Source organism: Podarcis gaigeae (assembly GCF_964106915.1).
Source record: "Podarcis gaigeae genome assembly, chromosome: 8".
Lineage (NCBI taxonomy): Eukaryota > Metazoa > Chordata > Lepidosauria > Squamata > Lacertidae > Podarcis > Podarcis gaigeae.
This window is the reverse complement of record NC_139684.1, coordinates 17,223,110-17,245,729: the sequence shown is the minus strand read 5'-3', so window position 1 is coordinate 17,245,729 and position 22,620 is coordinate 17,223,110. Positions and strand designations below refer to the sequence as shown.

General features: G+C 46.5%; 1 protein-coding gene across 2 annotated transcripts in view; it reads left to right on the top strand.

Annotated features, from left to right (window-relative positions):
• The first annotated feature begins 7,737 nt into the window (after positions 1 to 7,737).
• The window catches only part of SPSB1 (splA/ryanodine receptor domain and SOCS box containing 1), a 35,811-nt gene continuing 20,928 nt past the window's right edge, over positions 7,738 to 22,620 (top strand). Inside the window, exon 1 of one of the 2 annotated variants that reach the window (XM_083752840.1) lies at positions 7,738 to 7,907. The gene's annotated coding sequence lies outside the window, so the exon portion shown is untranslated. Of the gene's footprint in view, positions 8,160 to 22,620 lie in introns of both variants that reach the window. The other variant, XM_083752839.1, reaches the window with a different exon arrangement.

The window sequence follows — 22,620 nt, the reverse complement described above, 5'->3', positions numbered from 1 at the left end:
TGATTTTTTTAGAAATAAAAGTCTCACCCTTGCAATAAGTAGAGAAAAATATTTTAAATGTCATTATATTTTGGTATTTGTTTTCCCTCAAAAAGAAAAGAATCAGTAATATATTCCTTTGCTTGTTTCCTTGGTTAATATCCTGCCTTTCATCAGTTCTACTGATCATAGGGTGGGTTACATCTTAACCAGGGATGTATCTGTGTGTTTTGGTTGTCTCAACTCACAATTTTTCCAATCAATTCAGTTCACATTTCTGCAGCGATTTGCAATTTTTTAAAAATCCTTAAGAAAATCCATCAACATTTTAGTGTGAATTTCTCCTCATTTTTGTGTGCAGTTTCACCTAATATACAGTCATAGCTTGAAAGTGGAACAGCATCCATTCCAGAAGTACGTTCGACTTCCAAAACGTTTAGAAACCAAAGTATGACTTCTGATTGGCTGCAGGAAGCTCCTCCAGCCAATTGGAAGCCACGGAAGCCCCGTTGGACATTCGGGTTACAAAGAACGTTAGCAAACCGGAACACTCACTTCCAGGTTTGTGGCATTCAGGAGCCAAAATTTCTGAGTACCAAGGGGTTTGTGATCCAAGGTACAACTGTACTTTTTTTTTTGCAAAGTGATTTCCCCCAAATTAATGCATCATTGTGGGTTATTTTCACTAAATATGTCCATTTTAATGCAAACTGTAGCCTATTTAAAACATTCAGAAAATAATGAAAATCAATTAGAACTCCTGTCAACATTCCACGTGTCTGGAGAGGCTCGCCTAAACAAAAATGTTTTTAAGCATAAACCTATGGATTCAAATGACAAAAAAGAGAGATTCTGGCTAAACATTGGGAAGAACTTTCTGACAGTAGGAGCTGCAGGGGGCTAGACTAGATGACCCTTGGGGGTATCTTCCAACCCTAGAATTCTTCTATTCTATGAGTAACCTGAATGAAGGCCCCTCTATTAAGGGAACCATGCTGGTGTTGAAACAGCCTGGGGAGCCCAAGCCACTAACAAAAAGCTCACTCAGCGCATTCACTTTGCTGGCTTTCCCACAGCCACGGCTTCTGGGAGTTGTGTTTTGTTAAGGGTGCTTCTTCCATCACCGGTGTTTTGACTGAATATGTTTTTTTTTTCTGATTGTGCAAATATATGCATTTTATGTTGGCGTTGATTAAAAAAACCATTTAAAAGGGGGTGCAGGGTGCTGAGGGCTGAAAAGAGAGCCCTATTCCCCCACATAGACTCAGAGATTTGTAGGCAGCGGCTTCCACCAAGATCTTGTGACAGCTCTGAGAGATCTCACTGGAAGCTGCCACCATGCAACCCCAGTAAGCAAGGCTTGGGAAGGGGTGTGTGACACCTTCCTGTTTTTCCTCATGGGGCGATGCCCAAAGGTCATCCAATCTAGTCCTCTGCAGTGCAGAGATCACAGGTGACAGATGGCCAGCCAACCTCTGCTTAAAAACCTCCAATGAAGGAGAGTCCACCACTCCATTCTGCTGTTAAACCCTCACAGTGCTACAGTCCCAGAGTGTTAACAGTCAGTCCCTCTTCCCAGGGAACTGTGGGAATTGCAGCTCTATTAAGGGGAATAGCTAACCACTCTTAGCACGCTTAGTAAATGACACTTCCCAGGATTCTTTGGGTGAGGCCATGACTGCTTAAAACCTAAGTCATGTGACCTGTCAGCTGGTTTTCAGGCCTTACAAAGTCACAGCTTCCCTCAAAGAATCCTGGGAACTGTGGTTTGCTAAGGATTCTGGGAGTTATTGTTGTTGTTTAGTCGTGTCCGACTCTTTGTGACCCCATGGACCAGAGCACGCCAGGCCCTCCTGTCTTCCACTGCCTCCCAAAGTTTGGTCAAACTCATGCTGGTAGCTTCGAGAACACTGTCCAACCATGGGAGTTATTAGGAGAGCCCTATTCCCCTCCCAGAGTTCCTTGATGGTTAAACCACGTTGAGAGTTGTATTTGTGAGGGTGGGGAAAGGGGTAAACTCTCAGCACTTTTAACAGCCTCCCAGAATTCAGGGGGGGGCGGGAACCATGGTTGTTTAAAATGTTTAAATGTATAGTGCAGATGGAGCCCTATTCTAGCAATTGGGAAGGTCAGAGGGATCCCAGCTGTTCTGAGATAGCATTCTAGGAAAAGTCTGGGCCGAATGAGCTTTCGTTTTCCCATCAGCCCAATGACTCTGGCCTCCTCCCCTCCGCACGCAAGCTGCTGTTCTTATCTGTGCCCATGCGCTGAGGACCCACAGGGTCACAATAACACAGCAGTGCTCTCTAATGTCATGGCCTTAGCGGACTGGAGAACAGCAAATGCACCCCCTTCTTATGGTGCAACCAGAGCAATCAATCTCTTGTCTCCTAGAACAGAACGGCCTGGGCAGCCCCCCAGCTGCTTCATCCAAAGATAAAAGCAAAATATTCTCCCAACAACCCACTCTTCTGACAACATAAACCAAGGGAAAAGAATGTCCAAGGCTGATGTGAAGAAGGGAGTTCTCCCAACTGTGTTGTAAAGGGATGTCAACAGGCCGGCGTGACCCAGCGGGAAGGATGCAAGAGGCACTGTGCCACCTGTTGTGATCACCAGGTGGCGCCACTTGAAAAAACTAAGGTCTTCAAGAGAGACCATTGGTCCTGCTGGCTCCGTGTTGTCTGCGTTGAGGGTCACCCGCATAATCATTCTGCTTGCCCATTTCTGAACCGTTTCCAACTCTACAATATCCATTTTGAGTTGAGGGGACCAGAACTGTGAACAGTATTCCAAATGCAGTTGCACCACAGATTTGTGAAATGTCATTTTTATTTTCTGTTGCTTTCCTAATGATCCCTAGCATGGAATTTGCCTTTTTCACGGGCTGCCGTTACTGATATTTGTAAACCACGCTGAGAGCCTTTTTCCTTCCCTAGCAGAAGAGCAGAAAAGAACATGCTTTTAAAAGAATGAAGAATAAACAAGACTGCAGAGGGCTAGAGTCTTTAAAAAGACATTTTAACTCAATACAGTGGTACCTCAGGTTAAGAACTTAATTTGTTCTGGAGGTCCGTTCTTAACCTGAAACTGTTCTTAACCTGAAGCACCACTTTAGGTAAAGGGGCCTCCTGCTGCTGCCGCACTGCTGGAACACGATTTCTGTTCTCACCCTGAAGCAAAATTCTTAACCCAAGGTACTATTTCTGGGTTAGCGGAGTCTGTAACCTGAAGCGTCTGTAACCCGAAGTACCACCGTACCTGCATAGGCTTGTGCAAATCAACATGCACAGACAGCTGGGTGGATTTTATGAGCTGCATATTGTCACCTGTTCCTTGCTTTCCTGCATGTCAAGTAATTCAGTGTGCTATGTAAGTTTGCTTTCTTTTGGCACAGACTTTAAGAGCTTTTGTTGTTGTTGTTGTAAAATTTGCTATACATACAACTTTGCAAGTCGCCAAAGCCTGCACACAGAGTCTTTGGCTCTCTCCCAAACTTCAACTGCTTATTGTCACATATCCCTGCACCCTCCTCTCTGACAGGGTTGCCACTTTCCCCAAGCTCTGATGGGCATCTCATTCCAAAACAGAGAGATCCCCAGTTATCAGGAGACCATCTCCTACCCATTAGCTCCTATTGATGGAAACATCAGTCAAGACCCCCCCCCAACTATTAACCTCCAGTCTTTGTAGCAAGGGAATGGTATGCCACCATGTAACTGTCTATGAAAAACCAGAGGTTCGATTACCAGAGGAAGGTGCTGGAAATCAAGACACACTCTGGAAATGATGCTTTCTGATCAGGAAGCTCTGCCCTGTAAGGAGCAATCAGTCCTAAATGTGCTTACTCAATAATAAGTGTTACTTTCAGTCCGATATGGATTGCAGCCTAAATCTCAAGATGCAAGAGGCCTTGCCTCTGGTTTCTCATTCATGATTGAAATTTACTCTGCATGAAATTAGAGGCCCTCTCTTATTCCTTTTTATATGTTCTGGAGTTGAGTCTCCCTGTCTGACAGCTAGTTTTAAACCTAGTGTTCCACTAGCATCTGGTTCTCTGAGATATACTGCTCCTATATATGGAGGCTTTGCTTAGCTTTCAGAGCTGTGCAGTTATTTATTACATTCATATTCCCTTTCTTGCAAGGAGCTCAAGGTGGCACACTTGTGTCTTCCCCCTTTCCTATTTTTTATCCTTACAACAACCCTGTGAGGTGGTTTATGTTGAGAGCAACTGTCCCTGTCTTTTCCAAGGAGAACTAAAAGAGTGCGCTTCCCTCACCCGCTTCCTGGTCTGCTTTTCGGTACCGGAGCTCAGCACCAGCAAATGCAAAAAGACTACCGTACCTCTGAGCACATGCAGAATGCACCTGAATCACCAGGTTTTTTTTAATGATATTTTATTAAATTTTAAGAATAGCAACAAACAGAAAAAGGAAAAAAACACATACTCAAAAATATAAAGTTATAAAATACAAAAAATACAGAAGTTTAACTTGGAAAAAAAAGAAAAAGGAAAAGAAAAGAAAAGAAAAGAAAAAGCACATTAAAAAACACACACAAAAATCCCTCTTTTTAATTCCTCATGTTTGAGTCACTTATTTTCCTGACTTCCTCACATCTCCCTTTTTTGTATCCCTTTTGAAAATTAGTTCAGCAAATTCATATCCAATTAATTTATCTATTATCAATCCAATCTTATTTTTTACCTTGTTGCTAGAACCCCTTCAGTTAATTTCAATGTCATTAACATTCAAAAATTTTACAATGTTTCTGTAGATAAATTTTAAATTTCCTCCAATCTTCTTCCACCAACTCTTCTCCCTGGTCTCGGATTCTGCCAGTCATTTCTGCCATTTCCATGTAGTCCATTACTTGCATCTGCCATTCTTCCAGAGTGGGTAGGTCTTGTGTCTTCCAATGCTTTGCGATGAGTATTCTTGCTGCTGCTGTAGCGTACATAAAGAAAGTTCTATCCTTCTTTAACACCAATTGGCCGACTATGCCCAGGAGAAAGGCCTCTGGTTTCTTGCACAGTTTTTTTCTCCTGGCCCACAGAATTGTTGGACCTGGGACTTTCTGTGTTCAAAGCTAATGCTGAGCTAAGGTCTTTCCTTGGAAGTAAGCCTCATTTGAACGCAGAGAGACTTTTACCTCCGAGTAAACATGGCTAGGAAGGGACGCAGGTGGCGCTGTGGGTTAAAGCCTCAGCGCCTAGGACTTGCCGATCGAAAGGTCGGCGGTTCGAATCCCTGCGGCGGGGTGCGCTCCCGCTGCTCGGTCCCAGCGCCTGCCAACCTAGCAGTTCGAAAGCACCTCCGGGTGCAAGTAGATAAATAGGGACCGCTTACCAGCGGGAAGGTAAACGGCGTTTCCGTGTGCGGCTCTGGCTCACCAGAGCAGCGATGTCACGCTGGCCACGTGACCCGGAAGTGTCTCCGGACAGCGCTGGCCCCTGGCCTCTTGAGTGAGATGGGCGCACAACCCCAGAGTCTGTCAAGACTGGCCCGTACGGGCAGGGGTACCTTTACCTTTACCTTTAAACATGGCTAGGGATGTGGGTGCCGCTGTGGGTTAAACCACAGAGCCTAGGACCTGCCGATCAGAAAGTCAGAGGTTCGAATCCCCACGACGGGGTGAGCTCCTGTTGCTCAGTCCCAGCTCCTGCCAACCTAGCAGTTCGAAAGCACGTCAGAGTGCAAGTAGATAAATAGGTACAGCTTCGGCGGGAAGGTAAACGGCATTTCCGTGCGCTATTCTGGTTCACCAGAAGTGGCTTAGTCATTCTGGCCACATGACCCGGAAGCTGTACGCCAGCTCCCTTGGCCAATAAAGCAAGATGAGCGCCGCAACACCAGAGTTGGTCATGACTGGACCTAATGGTCAGGGGTCCCTTTACCTTTACCTAAACATGGCTAAAAGTATGTTGTAAACATAGCTGAGCATCAAGTGCCATTGACTTCCATAGAATTTACTCCCAGGGAGGCGTGCATCATTGGATCTCAACCTTCTTGTCTATATACAGTATAGCTGACATGTACGTAAACATTGTATTGATTATAAAGAATTTGCTCCCAAGAAAAGCATGCACTGAACTGCATTGCAGCGTTGCTCCTTATGGGTTCGATCCCCAACTGCCCATCATCGAGTTCAATGGCGTTTACACTCGGTTAAGCATGCTTTGCAATTGTACTAAGTAGCTGGTATACTCAGAGTAAATTCATTGAAATTAATGTTCCTGAGGCAGAGTAGTGTAGTGGTTAGAGTGTTGAACTAGGACACCGAAGACCAGCTGCTGCCTCACAACCTAACCTACCTCAGCGTTGTTGTGGGGATAAAATGGGGGGGGGGGGACACAACCATATACACCACCTTGAGCTCCTTGGAGGAAAAGGTAGGCTATAAATGCAGTAAATAAATAAGCCGATGCCATGAATTTCAACGGGTCTACTCTTTAGTAGAAGTTACTTGGATCCGATCTTAAGACTGCAACCCGATCTGCATTGGTAACTTGGAAGCAAGTTCCACGAAAACGCGACGGCGGGGCTTACTCCCGAGTAAATCGGCTTAGTTCTATGCGCCGTGTGAACCTACCTTGAGCGCCTACATTCCTAAAACCTTTATTCCCACGTAAGGGTGTGCCCTTTCGGATGACTTCGACGGTGACTACGGCGATTATTATTATCGATCTCATTTAAAAAATCGTTTCCCACGGAGCATCTCATCAAAGCAATTAAGCTCGCCACGCAAGAATACCATCCAGAAAACAGTTAATTACTATCAATTTCCTCTGTGAATCGTTTCCCACGGAACATCTCAGACCAGTTGTTTCCGCCACAAAAACACCTCGACGACAATTGCATCTCTGAAAAAACAACTGTAGCCATTTGCATAGAATGAAAACAACAGCAACTATCGCCCACGCCAGGGATGGACAGCGTGGCGTCCACCCTATATTGCTCGGGCTCCCGAACGCCTAGCGGTACCCCAGCGGCTTGCATGCCCAGTAGTCAGGGACGGTGGGAGTTGTAGTCCCAATATACCCCTGGAGTATGCACTCGTAGTCCTTTATTCTATCCCACCTTTTTCTCCCAAAGTGCTAAAGTAGGATGGCGTGGTTCTTCCCCCAACCCATTTAATCTCCACAACAACCCTGCAGAGAGGCAGTGGCCGGTCCAAGGTCCAGTAAGCTTCATGGCCAAGTGAGGGATTTTGAACCCAGGCCTCCCAGCTCCTAGTCCTGGGAACTGTAGTTTTCCTCGGAGTTACACTTCCCAGCACCCTTAACAAACTACAGCTCCCAGTGGGTTTTTTTTTTTTTTAAGGGAGCCATGTGCTTTCAGCGTCCTTTATTTATTTTACTAATTTATCACATTTCTATCTCACCTTTTCCTCCCAAGGAGCTCAAATTGGTCCCCCCTCCATTCATCCCCACATAACCACCCTGCGAGGTAGGTCAGGCTGAGAAGCAGCGGCCGGCCAAAGGTCTTTGGCCGAGGGGGGCGGATTTGAACCCAGGACTCTAACCAGTGCACCGCACTGCCTTTCATAGACCGGGATTGTTTCAACATATGTTGCAATTCCCAACTGACGCGTAAAGATGAACCCGTGCGATTCCCATAGGCGTTTTACTCCCGGGGAAGGAAACGTGCGTGCATTGCATCGCTGGGATCCAGTCCTTTGCAATCGCTCGGCCCCTCCCCTCCTGCGCCCTGCCCTCTTGGTCTCCTTTAAGAGGAGGAGCTGGGCCGGGTAGCTGGGAGGTTATTTGGAGCCCATGTGATGCGACGCTGCTCGGCTTCTTAGTAGCGGAGACTCTGGCCTGGCGTCGGATTCAAGGCGGGGAGCGCTGGGAGTGAAGGCGATCCGAGAGACCCGGGGCTTCGCTGCCGCCTTCGTCGTCCACGGAGTTTGCAACCCACCCCGAGGTACATGCTCCGAGCTCGTGTGCATGCACGCACACACACAGAGATTTGCAATATTGCTCGCAAGACTCTTTGGCCGCTTTGTTCAGGGTAGGAGGAGAAAAAAGAACCCAACTGTCCTGCAACCGCAGAGTTGACGATAAGCCTTATTTTGCAACCCCCGCCAACAAAACCTCTGATCCATGAGCAGGCTTCGGGAGGAATAATAATAAAAAAGATTTACCTCGGAATGGTGTGCCCCGGATTTGTTGGGAGGTAAGACCGGAAAGTGGTGGGATATATCCGCGAAAGGGAGTTGTGTTTTTCCCCCTGCCCCTCCCCTGTTACCGTAAACTTGGAATCTCTTGATTCGGTGTAGCTGCCCCTTTAGCTGCGTGTGAATGCAGATCCTCTCCGGATCAATGGATTCGCTGAATGTTTGACTCGCCCTGATGTTGTTGTAAGGGGCTGAAAGCCCTTTAGCAAAATAAACATGCCCTTTCGCTTATTTCTTTGCTTTTGAAATGGCATAATGTTGAGACAGCAGTCTTGGGGACACTTCCTTGACTCTTAAAAAAGTCCTGTCCGTGTGTCTATTTTACTAAGTAAGTACAGGATCGTGGTATGAATGGTCTTGCAGAAAGAAGTGCGGCTGTGGGATAATTTTGGAGCTGACAAACCCTGGGATAGCCTTATGCATGTTCCAAAAAGTTGAGCAAATTGGCGATTTGGTGTGTGTGTGTGTGTGTGTGTTAAAAGCCAGGAAAAACATTTATTTCTTCCTACTCGTGGCTGCCTGTATAACCGATATCTGAAAGCCACGATCCAGTGCTTCTAGGAACTTGGGAGCAGCTGCTTTCTTCTAAGTCAGATCTTTGCTCAGTATTGTCTACTCTGGCTGGCAGCTGTTCCTCTGGGGCTTCTGTCTTCCCACCCCTGCTTGGAGAGGCTGAGAATTGTACCTATGGCATGCAGAGCTAAGTGTTCTCCCGCTGAGCTATCATTGGGAGTTTTGATTCCCATTGATCATAGACCCTCCAATTGAAATTGCAATCGGAAAGGGTGACAGCTGGATCTCACTCTGGGCGTGTGGTTTTTATTAGATCTTAGCACGACTAGAAGTGCCAGCGCTTTCACAGATATTTCAGGCATTCTCTTAAAACAGTTGCTCTTACAGAAGCAAACTTAACTTGACTCTCAGATGCACTTGTGCACTTTTCCTCCTTTCTGCCTGCTCGATCTTCCCATCACCCCTGTGAGGTAGGCCTCTGGGGAGCCACCGTTCGCACCATTGTCTGGTTTCTGCATCCTATCTGGAACTGGCCTCCTTGAGAAAACACTTCTGAAAAAGCATTTGGTGCCATCGTCATGTTTCCCAGACCCTGGGAACCTTCCAAACTTCGGATGCTTTTCCATTCTCTCTGTACATCTGGAGAATGACTTGCCACAGGCCACCCACCAAGCCACTGGGCTGAGCTGGGGATCCAGCTGCCCTCTTGCTGAATCCCTATAGAAAGGGGCTCGGAAATATCTCGGTGGGGTTTGCTTGTTTGGGGCAGGAGTGTGGAGTGAAGGGAAGAGAAGAACCAGCATTTGAAAAGTTGGAGCCTGCCTGATTGCTTTTGCAAAAGCGTCTGCTGTTACCCAGGAGCACCAGATGTTTTTGTTTAGACCGCAGCTCCCATCAGCCTGGGGCCTGTTCTTCGGCATCCTTTACCTGTGTCCCAAATTGAGCTCATGGGGCAGCTGTGTAGCTTGGTGGCAGAGCACATGCTTTTCATGCAGAATGTCCCACTTTCAATCCCCTGTCTCTCCAGGCAGGCCTGGAAGAGACTCCCTGTTGGAAATTCTGGTGAGCTGCTGCCAGTCAGTGCAAGCAGTGCTAAGCTAGATGGTCAGAGGTCCTGACTTCTCCCAGAAGTTCTGCGAGACAGAGAGGTTGCAGTGAGCGATTTGCCTGCTCTTGCGCCCTTTATGACACCCCCCCACACACACACACACTTGGCTTCTTTCTCCAAAGTGTGTGTCGGGGGTGGGATCCCTATTTTGTATGTCTATTTCTATTAACCAGGTTAGCTTTTAGTTGATTGAATTTGACTGGATCTGCAGGTAAGGCTTGTTGTTTTTTACAAAAAAATTCAGAAGTAGAAAGCATAAAAAGGTGTTTACATGATAGGTAGCCAATGTGGTGACTTACAGGTGTTACTGGACTACAATTCCCATTGCCCCTGACTATTGGCCACACTGACTGGGGCGGATGGGAGTTGTTAGTCCACCACCATCGGAAAGGCAGCAGATTCCCTCGCTGCGAGAAGCCAAGTTACAGGGAACCAGGCAGAGGGCCTTCTTGGTAGTGGCACCCACCCTGTGGAAAACCCTCCCACCAGATGTGAAAGAGAAAAACAGCTACCAGACTTTTAGAAGACATCTGAAGGCAGCCCTGTTTAGGGAAGCTTTTAATGTTTAATAGACTATTGTACAGTGGTACCTCGGGTTACAGACACTTCAGGTTACAGACTCCGCTAACCTAGAAATAGTACCTTTGGTTAAGAACTTTGCTCCAGGATGAGAACAGAAATTGCGCTGTGGCGGCATGGTGGCAGGCCCCATTAGCTAAAGTGGTACCTCAGGTTAAGAATGGACTCCAGAACAAATTAAGTTCTTAACCAGAGGTACCACTATATTTTAATATTCTGTTGGAAGCCGCCCAGAGTGGCTGGGGAAACCCAGCCAGATGGGCAGGGTATAAATAACAAGTTATTATTATCATTATTCCCGGCCATGTTTGATTAAATTAAAAGCCAGAGCAGGCACTCGTGCAGAGATAAAACAGTGAGCCTCCTTTTTCTGGATGGTGCTCCAAGGAGCCTTTAGACCAGAACCTGTGGACCCGCTGGCTGCTGCTGAACTAAAACTCGCACCATTCCTGACCATTGAGCATGCTGACTGGGTCTGATGGGAATTGGAGTCCAACATGAGGAGATCAAAGTTCCCCATTCCTAATTTAGATGGTGAATGTACATGTCCTGAATATATTGTTGAGGAAAGGCATTCCTTTATAGATGTGAAGGCAGGGATGCCTCTCCTAGGACAAATACCTTGAATTACTTGCATGGGGGGGGGGGGAAGGAATCTGCCTGATTTTAGGGGAACTTTTTCAAAGTTTTTTTCTATTCACCCAGTAGCTGAAGTGGTTTGAAACATCACAGCCCTATTCCCCCCCCCCCATATTACATATTAAGAGAGAATATATATTGTCTTTCTCGTATAGATATAGAAAATACATTTGTTTTGTAAAAAAGAAAAACAAACCGTAGTATGGAAAACCATAGCTTCTGCCCTTGAGTTGTGTGTCCAATGAAAGTATTCTGCTACCAGTGGTCCAATGAAAGTATTCTGCTAGGACCCAACGCTTTGCCAGTGGTTCCTTTGCCAACCTGGTGCCCTCCAGGTGTTTTAGAAGTGAGAGCCCATTAGGGGTGGGTGATTTCTGGTTTGCTACATCGTGATATATCACCAGCTAAACATGGTTCAATGGAACAATGTAGAGGCGAGTCCCATCAACTGTGTCATCTGAGGCTGATGGAAGTTGTGGTCCAAAACATCTGCACCACATCTGGCTGGGCTGGCCCTGCATGTAGTATAAGGAAGACTGATCTGTCAGCTAGGATGCTTCCTGTTCAGGTCCTGTTCATTCTGCCTTGTCGGCTGTTTGTGCCAGTTGCTCTCAGCAGTACAACAGCTTTATAGGTATTGAAGCCGTGGCATGTGAAGGAGTCCAAACCACTTGAAAGATAAGGGGACAGATCATCTGCTTTGCATGCAGAAGGTCCCAGGTTCAAACTCCAGTGTTTCCAGGTAGGGCTGGGAAAGAGTCCTGGCTGAAACCCTGGTGAGCTGCTGCCAGCCAGTGTAGGCAATATTGAACTAGATGGACAACTTGCCTGACCTTGGTATAAGACAGTTTCCTATGTTCCTTGAAGCCAGATGCCCAAATCACTACCTCTTTCTCTCTGCCTTCCAAACATTCTGTGAACTGCCCTGAGACCCCCAGGTATAGGGCGGTATATAAATTCAATAATTATTATTAATAATAATTAATACCACATTTTTACGTGTATATCACGCCCCCCCTGTATAAGACGCCCCCTATTTTGGGGGACACCAAATTGAGAAAATGGAGGGAGATGGTATCCGTGTAGAAGACGGCCCACAATTTTGAACAGAATTTTTAAATAAAAAAACCTAGTCTAATGCACAGAAAAGTATGGGACTTCTTGTGAAAATGTGGCTTCTAATTTTTTATTTTTTTAAAATTTGCTGTTCTGCTGTTAGGTTGTCTCTAACTTTTAAGTCCTGCTCCAAGTAGACCCATTGAAATGAATGGGGCTAGAGGTGGTTCCTGGTCATTCATTTTGAGGGGTCTGCTAGTGAGTAGGACTAGCACTGAGTACAGCCGGTTGTTTCACCCGTCTTGCAGGGCTGTCCTGATGAAGGTGCTAGAGGCCATTCTTCTCGTGAGAAATTTGCAGCTGAGGGTTGGGAGGGCGCCCTGTAATTGTCCCCAACGATTAGCTGTGGGGTTGAGCAACAGCATGCTTCGTTTTATCGGCAGGCCGGGACAATTAGCGTGTTGCAGAGAAACACTTCACAGCCAGAGGTCAGGGTGTTCTGCAGGTGAGATCGCTTCAGCTTTCAGAGTAAAACAGAAACAAACAAAAGTCCGACCTCGAAGGGAGAGCAGTATTTATTTAGTATGTGTGTTGAGTCACAGAGGGGTCCCGGTGACAGGTCTAAGAAATCTTCTGGAGAAAGTATGCCATGCAGCCAATTTCGCCATGCGCCCAAGTCATAGCAGCACAGGAAACTTGCCTTCTATTGAGTCAAGCGATTGGTCCATCTGGTTCAGTGTCAACTACACTGACCGGGAGCGGTCCTTTCAGCTGGGGCAGAGAAATCCTGGTTCTGAGAGCTGCCTGGGAAGCTGGCGTGTTGTATGTTCACTTACAAGCGCAGGGGCGTCTCTGGCCCTCCAAGCCTTCCTGTGTGGCCCCTGGAGTTCTCTCCAAGCCACGCCCCTCGTCACACTCTCCATAGGAACCTAGGAAAAGCTTGAATTACTCAGACTCTTGGTTCCTCTAGCTAGCTCTATTGGGGGCGAGGGAATCCTTTCTCTTCCTGTAACTTCAGGTCTGGCAGTAGACGCATTTAAATAAAACCTGAAAAGGCCTTTGTCTTAGAATTGGAGAACAGCATGTCTTATCCGAGGAACAAGACAAGTGTGCTAATTTATTACTAGGAAGCAAGATGCAATCTTCAGTTCGTTCTCTCTCTCTCCCTGTCCTGTCCCGAACCCAGATGACCCCAGTTTCCTCGTGTGACTTGCAGGGCCTCTAATTGCTTCTGTGCTTGGTTCCCCCTTTTCCTCTATTCTGTCTTGTGCAATGCATAGCTCTGGGCGGGGCGTGCACCCTCCTCCAGCGCACCATGTGCAATGCTCAGTGCAAGTGGCACTCTTAAACCTGTCAGATGAACTCACATCAGCAGATGGGGTGGCATAGGTGTCAGGCCAAAGGGGGTCCATGTAGCCAGGGACCCTGTCCTCAGTCGCCAGCCACATGCCCCAGTGGGAAGCACGACCTGAGCGCATCAGAATTCTCCCCACCTGTGATTCTCAGCAAGCAGGCACAGAGTGCAGGTTGATCAAACATAGCCGTTGTGGTCCGTATATTTCTCCACGGACCTTTGCAATCCTCCTTTAAAGACATCACTACATGTCAAGGGAGCAACGCGGGTGGCGCTGTGGGTTAAACCACAGAGCCTAGGACTTGCCGATCAGAAGGTTGGCGGTTCGAATCCCCGCGACGGGATGAGCTCCCGTTGCTCGGTTCCAGCTCCTGCCAACCTAGCAGTTCGAAAGCACCCCTAAGTGCAAGTAGATAAATAGGGACCGCTCCGGCAGGAAGGTAAACAGCATTTCCGTGCACTGCTCTGGTTCGCCAGAAGCGGCTTAGTTATGCTGGCCACATGACCCAGAAGCTGTACGCCGGCTCCCTCAGCCAATAAAGCGAGATGAGTGCTGCAACCCCAGAGTCGGTCACGACAGGACCTAATGGCCAGGGGTCCATTTACCTTTACCTTACCCCCCCCAGGAGCTCCAGCTTCATGATCCTAATGATCATGATCCTAATCTTATTAGGGAGAAGCATGTCTCTCCATTTTTCATGTTGATCTTTACTAAACATTGATTGTGTAGGTGTGTCTGTCCTGACCTGTTTATTTATAACCCATCTCTTTGTCCAAGGAGCTAAAGGTGGTGTGCAGGTTTCTCCCCCTCCTCATTTAATCCCCACACAACAACCCTGCGAGGCAGGGATTGGCCCAAGGTCACACTCAGGGAGCTTCATGGCCAGTTGGGGGATTTGAATCCTGGTCTCCTGGGTCCCAGTCCAATAAAGTGGTACCTCGGGTTAAGTACTTAATTCATTCCGGAGGTCCGTTCTTAACCTGAAACTGTTCTTAACCTGAAGCACCACTTTAGCTAATGGGGCCTCCTCCTGCTGCCGCGCCGCCGGAGCACGATTTCTGTTCTCATCCTGAAGCAAAGTTCTTAACCCGATGTACTATTTCTGGGTTAGCGGAGTCTGTAACCTGAAGCGTCTGTAACCCGAGGTACCACTGTAATGCAACCACTGCACTTTAATAAAACCTATGGGGGGAAAACCAAAACAAACTCCAAGCTCCCAGAATCCTTTGGGGGGAGCCATTGCTGCTTAAAGTCACATGACATTGTTTTAAGCATAGAGTGCAGATGGGAGGAGGTTTAAAGGAAGAGTCACACTTCCATGGAAAAGCAAAAGCGGGGGAATGTTTGGTGGATGTTTGGAGGCTGCGACTGACACGTTCCAAACGAATTTCTGTCTCATCTCTTCTTGCTACTTAAATGCACACTTATGGCAAGGAATCGTGCATCCCAGACTCAATAGTGCAGCAGCCGTGAACAGTGACCCTGCTGTGCTGTGGGTGTGCTCTTGTGTTGTTGTTTTTTTGGCAGGGGGAGGTTTGTTCAGTCTTGCTTCAGTGCATCCCTGCAGAAGAATGCCTGCTGGATCAGGCCAGTGGCCCATGCTGTTCAGCATCCTGTTCTTTCAAAGGCCATGCAGGTTTCCCACTGAAACATCTGGGCCTGATCAGAAGACATCACTCTCCCCTGGTTTCCAGCATCTGGTATCCGGAAGCATTCCTGCCTCCAACTACAGAGGGTGGAGCTTAGCCATCCTGGCTAGTAGCTGTCAATAGCTTTCTCCATGAATTTGTCTAAGCCACCCTGATTAGTGGCCATCCTTGTGGGAGGGAGTTCCACAGGTGAACAATAAGTCATTTTTTAATCTGTCCTGAATCCTCCATTATTCAACCTCACTGGATGTCCACAATTTATTGTGTTATGATAGAGAAATAAAACTTTCTCCCTATCCACTTTCTCTGCGCTGCCACCTCTTCTATCATGTCATCTCTTACTTGCCTTTGAATCTATTTAGAGATGCAACAGGCTTGGAATAACTATCAAACTCAGCTGGGGGTTCCCAAAACTGTGGTTCAGACCCACCAATGACCCACAAGCTTCATTCAGGGGGTCTGTGGCACGCCTGCACCAAATATTTGCATTAGATTTCTTATACCTTGAATTTTATTGCATCACAATTTGATTTGCGGGATGCACATCGTAATGCGATAAGACTGCAATATATGGGAAATAAAAGGAGCAATAAAAAATGCAGTTAGAAATCATACAGTTCCTAGCACAGAGTGTTACAACTGTTACAGCAAGCGGCAAAATTGTTAAGTCGTCCACTAAGACCACCTGCAATTTTCAAGTGCTTTGTGGGCGCAGAAAAGTTTGAGAACTGCTAGGCTAGGTCATTTTTTAAAAAAATGGTTAGCTGAATGTCCTCTCCCCTTGGTTTTGCTTTTCTACAAAGATTTTTGGTGGGAGGCACTCGCACAATACAAAATAGTCCACTGTAGACAAAACAATGAAATGGTATGTCTTTTATAACAATACTGTAAGCAGCAAGATATTTTTAAAAGGAACATCAACAGGTGGTTGTGATGGAGTTCTATTGCAAACATCTGCAGATGCGTCAGGGATATTAATTAGAAGCTAATGTGAATTCCGGAGGGGCCATAGCTCAGTTGGTAAAGCATCTGCTTTGCAGACAGAAGGTCCCAAGTTCAATCCCTGGCATCTCCAGGTAGAACTTGGAACATCTCCTGCGTGAAACCCTGGAGAGCTGCTGCCAGCCAGTGTAGGCAATACTGAGTTAAGTGGACCGACAATCTGACTCAGCGTAAGGCACCTTCCTGTGTTCTTAATATATATGGTGTTGAAAGACCTAAAAGAGAGCAGCAAGCCAGGTGAATCAGCAGCCCCAAGCAGTGTGGGACAGTCCTGGCACCACCACCAAGAAGCCATTGCCTATTGTGCCTCAGCTCTATGAATGCCAGTTTTTGTGTGGTGCATGGACTGCTCTGCAGATCCTTCTGCTAGTTTGCAACAAATTACATCAAGCAGCTTTTCTTCTGGTTAATGCCTGATGCTAAACCATGGTTTGTTTAAGCTGTGGTTTATTTTAACAGACCATGTTTCTCCAAGGTTTGGGTCGTTTTCCAGCTCCTCATGCCTTTGTAGCTTGGCGTGAGTCTGTGGCAGGATGGGGGGCCATTGTTAAGGGATGGTACTGGGTTCACATGTAACAACTTGGCCACAATTAGGCAAATCAAGACTCATCAACTGACAACAAGCCATGGTTTGAGATTGTGGTTTGTTAGCAGTAAGCAAGCCATAGCTAAGCTCATGGGTAGGCAGACTAAGGCCCGGGGGCCGGATGAGGCCCAATCACCTTCTAAAATCTGGCTGGTGGATGGTCTGGGATCAGCGTGTTTTTACATGAGTAGAAAGTGTCCTTTTATTTAAAATGCATCTCTGGGTTATTTGTGGGGCATAGGAATTCGTTCATTCCCCCCCCCCCAAATATAGTCTGGCCCCCCACAAGGTCTGAGGGACAGTGCACCAGCCCCCTGCTGAAAAAGTTTGCTGACCCCCTGGGCCTAAGCTATTGGGCAGGGTTCATGCATGGCACTAAGCTGTAGTCTAACAAACCATCGTTTAGTGTGGCATGCAAACCAGGCAACTTGATTGGTTGGCAGGCTCACCATACTTCCATTTTAAGTCTCCCCCTTAAAAATAAATGATCCCACTGTTTGTGGAACAGAGGCTTGTTTGTAGTTTAAAGTATCCCTGAAGCAGAGCATTAACTTGCATGAGTCTGACCCTTGGGCCATCTAACCCAGTGCTGTCTGCTCTGACAGGCAGCGACTCTCCAAAGTGTCAGGTAAACAGTCTTTCCTGGCACCTGTTATATGATCATCTTAACTAGAGACAAGAGGACTGAACCTTCAACCTTTGCTATGCAAAGCAAGTGCTTTCCTGCTGCCGGGGCAAGGAGCCCGTTTACTGCTTAGCAAAGTGAATTTCCAAGGTGATGGATGCGAGGTGCTAAGAGCTCTTGAAAGCTGAGCGCTTTCCTGCGGTTGCACATGGAGCACTCGGTCAGCTTCCTGAGAACATTACCTTTTGAGTTCCTTTCTTTTCTTTTCTTTTTAAAGTATGCAAGATTCCAGCCTTTATTGATTAAAACAAAGACCTATGGAAGCATGTGACAGTGTGCAGGCATGCTAAACTGAATTCCTGCTGGATGCGATTTTGATGCCTTGCCCTGAGGTTATTGGCATCTGTCTGTCATGACAACGGAGGAGTGCTCCTTTTGGGGGTGAATCTGTTGGAAGGTTGCGGCTTGCTGTGGATGTAGAGATGGAGACAGGAGAGACATGTTTTGTTGCAGCTGGGTCTGATCTGGTTGTGCTGCTGCAGATGCACCATGGCGGTTTTTTTGTCTCTGCACTCCTCCCAGTGGTCATTCCTCCTTCGGTCAGCAATAATAAGACTGATGTTGCTTTCTGCAAAATAAGCTGGATTTTGCCACCTTGCCAGCACAGATTTGTCTCACCGTTGTGCATGTGCGAATCCGCCTTAATTCCCCCCCCCTTTCCAGTGCGCCATGCTCACTAAAAAAAATAAACCTGATCGCTGCAGCCATAAGAATTTCCATTCTTTGGTTCTACAGGCACAGGTGTTGAGCAGAGCGCTTTATTCCTTTGGCTGGGGACAGCATACTGCTGTGTAAACAGTGTCCGCTTACAGGCCATCCCTCTAGAATGCAAAAGGTCACTCACAGCGACGGCTTGAAAACAAGATCAGGCAAGATCAGGCAAGTTCGTGCTGTGTGGGGCTGTGGTTGCGACAAGCCCCATAGTTTCAGGACAGGGGCTCCCACTCAGGATGCCCTAGCCTTGGTCTTGCCCCTTGTGGTTTGTCTTCTACACTGATTTCTATCTCAGCGGTAATTTTACAACAGCCCTGTGAGGTATGGCATTATTCTATCCTTGGGCCCATGATGCAGTGCGATTTCTGAAGCTGTGTAGGTGTGGCTCCATAATAGTGTCTGTCAATCTGAACTCTTTCAGTGGTTTATCACTGTAGATTGTGGCAGTTGGTTTCATTTGGTATCATATACCCCCTCAGTTAGCTTTCTTGACCCTGGTATCAGGCCTTATCCTAAAATGCATTCTGGAAGCCTTTCTGATCTCTTAAGGCTTTATGTAAAGATGAGCACGGTGATCTTGTGTTACTAGCAAAATTTAATTTGTATTTCCTGTAAGAAGAATGGGCTCCACATAGACAATAGTAAGATAAACTTTGAACTTGGCAAACAAAGATAATCAGTTAGTCACTAGGATTATATTATTTCAACTATCAGCTAAGTAAGGTAAACAGAATAACTAGCAGACAGGTACTTGTAGGAAATGGACGATAGAACAAAGTAATACATGTGTCTGAACAAATTACTTATCCCAAATATCTTATATTGCAGGCTTCCTCAACCTCGGCCCTCCAGATGTTTTGAGACTACAATTCCCATCATCCCTGGCCACTGGTCCTGCTAGCTAGGAATCATGGGAGTTGTAGGCCAAAAACATCTGGAGGGCTGAGGTTGAGGAAGCCTGTTATATTGCAACGTTGCTGTCCAATAAACCAACTTTATGGGGTTATAAGATTAAGGGTAAACAAATATATATAAAAGATGCATGTCATAACTCTAGCAAAATGTCCCAGACCTGTTAGTAATAGTGTGTAGCAATACACATGAGTGCTGGACACACATATGGGTTCAAATGTGCACCTTGTAACAGCTCTTCCATACTGCCTCACTGGAAGCTTCCCAGGAACTGCAGAGGATCCTCTGGAAGTAGAAAATAGGGTTTCTTTGAAATCAAGGGTGCTTTGTTTTTAACAGCAGAAGTTCTAAATCCTGATTTTTAAGAGTATCTGGATATTTTGCATGTTTGCAAAATGGGGCATTAGAATCTGCATACACAGTCCTCATTGCCCAGGATTGGTCCATCTTTTCCTATCCTCTTGAGTCAAAGAGGAATATCTTGGCAAAAAAGATATTCACAAAAATGTATACCCCCCCCCCAAAAAAAAAATCACAAAGAAGTGAGCAAGCTTTCAGGTTTACTAGGGCTCTTTCTCAAGATGAATGTTAAGTAAAAAGTAGGAGGGATAATCTGAGCGAAGATGAATATAGCCAAGTGCATGTTGGATTAATCTTAAAAGGGAAGGGGGTCTCTCTCCCCCTTCCCACCCCACATTTTGCTTAACCTCCAGCTTGACAAAGACTCCAGATGAGCTCTGAAGCTTTCTTCTTTTAGGATTCTTTTTGGCTCCTCCTAATAGAGGTATTGCTTGATGGGTCTGGATTTTTCTCTTTCTCTCTGCAATGAGCCAACACAGCTAATTTTGTTATCTCTGCCTACCTAGCATCTTAATTTTCTGTAATTGAGTTGCGTAACATTGAAGGCTGATGAAGCAACCTTTTTGGAGTGTGAGTCTTCTGCCTGGACATCTTGCCTTGAGTCCCCTGGGGGCAGCCTCTTCGCCTGCTGTTTTGGTAGCCTTCTGTCTTTGGTGTGACATGCTATAGTCTGTAGATTGTGTGGGAACAAGAGCTGGTGATGGTGCATTGGGGTCTTCCCTCCTTGTAGAGGTTAGAGGCTTTCATGCATTATTTGTAGGAGATTGATTGCGCCCTGTTGGCATCACACATGCACAAATTGGGGTTCCAAATTCCTTTGATTACCTGGTTTTTTAATTACTGTTTGAAAGGAATGGTTTGTTTACGTGGAATGTGAGCGATGGTTTGTTCACATGGAATGTGAGTGATGGTTTGTTCACATGGAATGTGAGCGATGGTTTGTTCATGTGGAATGTGAGAAAGTTTTTCATGTGGACATTGCACCGAGCCACGCTAAAGCTTTGGAAAACAGGAAGCAACCTTTTACTGAGCCCAGACCATTGGCCCATCTAGATCAGAAGTGACTGTTTTGAATGGCAGCAACTTTTCAACATTTCAGATAAATGCTTTCCCCAGCTTTACATGGAGAAGCTGGGGACTTTCCGCATGCAAAGCAGATACTTGACCGCTTAGCTGCAGCCGTTCCTTAGCCATGGTTTGGTGTGATGTCAGGACTAAGCTTAACTAAGACCTCCTAAGTGGTTGACTACAGTAGCCTGCAATTGATGGTTCTTTGGTGTCGCTTAAGAGGTCATGGCCACTGGCCATTGGTCCCATCACCTCCTGGCAAATAGAAGGGGAAGGGGAAGAAATGGAGGCAGTGAGAGATTTTACTTCCTTGGGCTCCTTGATCACTGCAGATGGTGACAGCAGTCACGAAATTAAAAGACGCCTGCTTCTTGGGAGAAAAGCAATGACAAACCTAGACAGCATCTTAAGAAGCAGAAACATCACCTTGCCAACAAAGGTCCGTATAGTTAAAGCTATGGTTTTCCCAGTAGTGATGTATGGAAGTGAGAGCTGGACCATAAAGAAGGCTGATCGCCGAAGAATTGATGCTTTTGAATTATGGTGCTGGAGGAGACTCTTGAGAGTCCCATGGACTTCAAGAAGATCAAACCTATCCATTCTGAAGGAATTCAGCCCTGAGTGCTCACTGGAAGGACAGATCCTGAAGCTGAGGCTCCAATACTTTGGCCACCTCATGAGAAGCGAAGACTCCCAGGAAAAGACCCTGATGTTGGGAAAGATTGAGGGCACAAGGAGAAGGGGACAACAGAGGACAAGATGGTTGGACAGTGTTCTCGAAGCTACCAGCCTGAGTCTGACCAAACCGGGAGGCAGTGGAAGACAGGAGTCCCTGGCGTGCTCTGGTCCATGGGGTCACGAAGATTCGGACACGACTAAACAACAACAACAACAACAACAAGAGTGGATGGAGTCAATAATATATATGATGTGCTTATCCCATACTGTTTTTTGTTTGTTTGTTTTTAGAAAATCACAGTTCCACAGTCTTTGTCGAACACGTTAATAATTCACTAGTGCACAGCATCTTTTCTACATCTTTCTCCTCTTCGTCTGGGGAGGTCAGCGGGTTAAAGCCCCCACCCTTTTAACCACAGAAGTTCTTAATCAGCAGCTCACAATGGGTGCCATGTCACTCCACACCGACCCCTCACTTTCATTTTGCAATTGTAAGGGGCTAGGAACTTGGTGGCTTTTCCTCTTTTTTTAATTAGGTGAAAGCTGAGATTTCTGGAATGTGAATTCCAGGTGCTTGCGAACCTGTGAAGGCTCCTTCAGAAACACCAGGCTGCAGCGGGACCTTCTGTGAATTGTGTCACAAAAAACCCCCACCCAGATTAAGTTTTTTTCACGGCGGCTAGCAGCTCACGGGTGGCTTGCGCAAATGCCTGAGGAGACAGTCTGTAGCAGAACATACTTGTCATGTGGGGATGTGCATTCCGTGGCGCTGCAACTTCCCCAGGGATGTGAATTCCAGACTCTTTAACAATAGGAAGTGTTGCTGATGGGTGTCTAAAACCTGGGCATGTCTGTCCAAATCAGTGGGTGCTCGCATTGCTGGACGCTGCCTCACCAGCCGGGTTGTCGGAAGTGGGGAGGAATTCCACCCCCACCCCACCCCCTCTGCACATTCCCAGCTCATGATAAGGAAGAATCCCCTTTGGCCTGTTGTTCTTGGATGATTTCTAAGTCCTCTTCTCACTCTTATCCTGGTTGTGACTAATCTGCGTGTCAGTTTCCTGAACAACTTCAAGGAGGGATTCCCCCCCCCCTTAATTACCTGGCATTGCTTAGATTGGCAAAAAAAGGCCGCCACCCCCCTTTAAACAAGGAAGCTTCTCTTAGCAGAGGATGATGTCTCCAGGTTGGAAGGTTTTGAGACCCCACCTGTCCTGTGCATTTAAAAACAGGATCATGCTTCTTTAAGCATCCATGGCTTCCTTCATTATCATGGGTACTGAAAGTGGTCCCATCAAAGGGCTACATAGTCCTTGCACAGGAGGGTGACTGTTAAAGCACTGTGAGAATTGCATCTTCATTTTGTCTACTTTCTGCATTTTTATCCCACCTTTTTCTCAAGGGTGGCGTACATTGTTCTCCCCGCAAATACAGTGGTACCTCGGGTTAAGTACTTACAGTATTTTTAGCCCTATAGGAAGCATTTTTCCCCCTCCAAAAATGAAGGGGAAATCTGTGTGCGTCCTATGGGGCGAATGCAGGCTTTCGCTGAAGCT